At 44.9% G+C, this 4,321-nt stretch overlaps 1 long non-coding RNA gene across 1 annotated transcript in view; it reads left to right on the top strand.

The window, feature by feature from the left end:
- LOC107183737 overlaps positions 1-4,321 on the top strand; it is a 21,950-nt gene that overhangs the window by 14,227 nt on the left and 3,402 nt on the right. The window contains exon 3 of the long non-coding RNA XR_001514553.1: positions 3,382-3,455. This is a non-coding gene — a long non-coding RNA (uncharacterized LOC107183737). The remainder of the gene's footprint in view (positions 1-3,381; positions 3,456-4,321) is intronic.

Genomic DNA, 4,321 nt, shown 5'->3' with positions numbered 1-4,321 from the left:
CACTGAGTCTACCCCCTGAGTGTGTCTCTTATGAACCTGTAGAGTTGTAATCTGGTGTGGTACCACTTTGACCACTGGGTACACTGGCTCTTGGATCTCCAAGGAGGTGCAAAGTCAGCCACTGCCTAAGGCCACCCAGCAGGAGCTACAGAGAGATCTGTGGATTCCTCCTCTTTGTTTGGGGTTTGGAGGTACCCAGATGAGGTGCAGCTGTGAAGCAATGCAGGCTGCTGACAAGCCTTAGGCCTTCTTTTGGAAGCTCTGGGGTTCTTTGACCCAGCTGCAGTTTGTTTGGTTAGGTTGCAAAAGGCCAGGTCATTCATATGCAAAAGCCTCTGAGCACAGCTTGGGTGGGGTTGTAAATTGGGTGGGGTGTGGTCTCCGGGAATCGCAGAGCATTGCAAACAGCAATGGTTGCCCGTCAGCCCTGCCCGGATAGATCCCTGGGTCTCTGTGTCCCTCGGTCCGTTGCAGGAACAATGAACGCTGCGAGCACCTCTGAGAGAAAGCTGCCCTTGTGTTCCTGCCCGATGCCAAACAGTCCAGTTTCTCCCCGTATGAGTCTGGGTCCCCAGAGTCTTGCCTGAAACTGGAGTTCAGAGCAGTCAGGAGTTTGTATCTCCCTCTCAATTGAAAAAGACCACAGCGTACCCAGTTTCCAGCCCGTTTCGCACGCCTCCGTACTTCCACACCTCTGTACCTCCTACCGGTTTCAATGCGCTTTTCTCTTTACCTCTAGTTGTCAAACTTCCACTCAGCCAGCCTCCTGTGGTTCTGGATGATATCCGTTTTGTCTTTTAGTTGTAGTTTTGATGTAGTTGTGGGAGGCAGCAAGTACAGGCTTTTACCTATGCCGCCATTTTGGTTCTCGGTATTTTCTTTTTTTATTATATGTCCAATCTTTTTTTGTGAAACATATTGTTATATGATAGTATAAAATCTAGTAACTATTTATTACACTATCTGTGTGTGTGTGGGGGGGGGTGCGCTTTTTTACCATCTAAATGTCCCTAAATGAAAAATTTTTGCTCCAAGATGTGCGTTCCTTCCAAGTATGTGGGAAACCTTCCTTGAAGAGAGCCCAATTACTTCAGAAAAGTGTAAAACCTGCATATGGAAAATCATGTTGTTTTCAATACTTATGATTTTTAGAAGGTGACAAAGTCTTTACACCCTTTTTGGCCAGACATGTGCGGTTTTTAAATTTTTTTATTTAAAAAAAACAAATAAGTCTTTACTCAAGAGACATGGAAAGATATCACTAGTTTACAAGCCTTCTCAAACCCTTATAGTCTGAAAATATTAAGTAGAAAATTCCAGAAATAAGTACTATGTAAGTTTTAAATTGTGCACTGTTCTGAGCAGTGTGATGAAATCTCATGCTGCCCCGCTCTGCCCCACCCTTACATGAATCATCCCTTTGTCCAGTGTGTCCACACTGTACAGCTGTCTGCCTGTTAGTCACTCAGTAGCCATCTCATTTATCAGATTGACTGTCACGGTATTGCAGTGCTTGTGTCCAAGTCACCCTTATTTTACTTAGTAACAGCCCCAAAGCGCAGATTGGTGATGCTGGCAATCTGGATATGCAGAAGAGAAGCCATAAAGTTCTTCCTTTAAGTGAAAAGGCAAGAGTTCTTGACTTAACAGAGAAAGAAAAAAACCATATGCTGAAGCTGCTAAGATCTACAGTAAGAGCAAGTCTTCTACCCATGAAACTGTGAAGAAGGAAAAAAACCCATGCTAGCCCTAGCTGGTTTGGCTCGGTGGATAAAGCGTTGGCCTGAGTACTGAAGGGTCCTGGGTTCGATCCTGGTCAAGGGCACATGCCTGGCTGTGGGCTCGATCCCCAGTGGTGGGTGTGCAGGAGGCAGCCAATCAATGATTCTCTCTAATCATTGATGTTTCTATCTCTCTCCTTCTCCCTTCCTCTCTGAAATCAATAAAAATATATTAAAAAGAAAAGGAGAGAAAAGAAAAACCCATGCTAGTGTTGCTGTTGCACCTCAAATGGCAAAGGTTGCAGCCACAGGGAATGGTAAGGGCTAACTTAAGAGGGAAAAGGCACTAAGTTTGAGGGCGGGAGACATGAACAGAAAACGTGTTTCAAATGAAGGCAACATGTTACACCAGAAAGCACTGAGCCTACACGAAGATGATCCCTTCAGCAAGGGTCCCCTGAAATGAGTGGCCACATTCACATAACTTTTATTACAGTATACTGTTATAATTACTCTATTTTATTATTAGTTACTAGAGGCCTGATGCACAACATTCGTGCACTGGGGGGCGGGGGGGTCCTTTGGCGGGGAGGGATCCCTCAGTCAGGCCTGCATCCTCTAGCAGTCTGGGACCCCTCGGGGGATGTCCACCTGCCGGCTTATGGGGAGTGGGCCTAAGCTGGCAGGTGGACATCCTCCAAGGGGTCCTTAATGCTGCTGTGGAGGCGGGAGAGGCTCCTGCCACTTCCACTGTGCTTGCCAGTGGCTGAGCGGCGCTCCCCCTGTGGGAGCACACTGACCACCAGGAGGAATTCCTGCATTGAGCATCTGCCCCCTGGTGGTCAGTGCACATCATAGCAACTGGTCATTCCACCGTTCGGTCAATTTGCACATTAGCCTTTTATTATATAGGATTGTTGCTCATTTCTTCCTGTGCCTAATTTATAAATTCAACAAACATAGTACATATAGGATTCAGCACTATCTACGGTTTCAGGCATCCACTAGAGGTGTTTGAACATAGTCCCTGTGGATAAGGAGGGACTACTGTACCTTTTTTTGGTGATGTAATTATTGGACTCACTGTTTCATAAATTGGTGCTTGCCAATCACCTCTGTCTGCCTTCCTGGTTCCTCCTCACTTCTACCTTTCTTTTTTTTTTTTTAATATATTTTATTGATTTTTTACAGAGAGGAAGAGAGATAGAGAGTTAGAAACATCGATGAGAGAGAAACATCGATCAGCTGCCTCCTGCACATCCCCCACTGGGGAAGTGCCCACAACCCAGGTACATGCCCTTGACCGGAATCGACCCTGAGACCTTTCAGTCCGCAGGCCGACGCTCTATTCACTGAGCCAAACCGGTTTCGGCCTCACTTCTACCTTTCATTGACTTCAGCTCTCAGGTGAAATGGATAAATTCAGACCTGAAGGGGGAAGTGACTGCTGCTGTAGATGATAGAGATATTGGATTTAGAACAGCTGCTTGGGAAGCAGGCATTTGATCTGAAAGTCTAAAGTTCTTCAAGGTTGTCACACAACCCAGAAATAAGAGTCTGTAGGACACTTAGTTTAATTCTTTCAAGATTGACTCCATAACTCTTTTTCTGAATGTTTAAATCCCATCACTATTAACCCATTGTTTTTTGTTCCTTTTAGGACATTTTGACAGCATTAGTCAAAGGTGTGCAAATCTTTCTTGAAGGGATGAAGCTACATGAGATTATTCATTGGTAACTACTATCATAAGATTAATCTATATGTAGTGAAGCATCTAGATACAGAGTAGTAATTAGCATATTAATACCTTTTTTTGTGGTTCCCACTAGATATGAAGTGGTTAATTTATTAGCTTAAAAAAGATACTGCCCTAGCCGATTTGGCTCAGTGGATAGAGCATTGGCCTGTGGACTGAAAGGTCCCAGGTTCAATTCTGGCCAGGGCATGTACCTTGGTTGCAGGCACATCCCCAGTAGGGGGTGTGCAGGAGGCAGCTGATCGATGTTTTTCTCTCATCAATGTTTCTAACTCTCTCTCTCTCTCCCTTCCTCTCTGTAAAAAAATCAAAATATATTTTAAAAAATGTTTTTAAAAAAAGATACTTTACTGTATTGTAATTGTCAAGGAGTGAAAATATTGGCTAAAAGCATTGGCTGAGCCTGGCCAACATGGCTCAGTGGTTGAGCATTGACCTATGAACTAGGAGGTCACGGTTCAATTCCTGGTCAGGGTACATGCCAGGGTTGTGGTCTCCATCCCAGTAGGGGATGTGCAGGAGATAGTTGATCAGTGATTCTCTCTCATCATTGATGTTTCTATCTCTCTTCCTCTACCTTCCTCTCTGAAATCAATAAAAATATATCCTATCTAATAAAAGAGAAACATGGTAATGAGCATACGACCGCTACACTTCCCATGGGCTAATCAGGGCGATATGCAAATTAACTGCCAGCTAAGATGGCGGCCGGCAGCCAGGCGGCTTCAAGCTAACATGGGGCTTGCTTGCTTCAGTGACGGAGGGCTCCAATGTTACCCGCCTGCCCTGCCGGCCTCTGAGCTTGCAGCTTAAAACATTGTAACAAATATAGAAGCTACACCA

This window comes from Myotis davidii, unplaced genomic scaffold, assembly GCF_000327345.1.
Source record: "Myotis davidii unplaced genomic scaffold, ASM32734v1 scaffold281, whole genome shotgun sequence".
Classification (NCBI taxonomy): domain Eukaryota; kingdom Metazoa; phylum Chordata; class Mammalia; order Chiroptera; family Vespertilionidae; genus Myotis; species Myotis davidii.
Note: the sequence above shows the minus strand (reverse complement) of the source record. Positions and strands in the feature narration are given on the sequence as shown.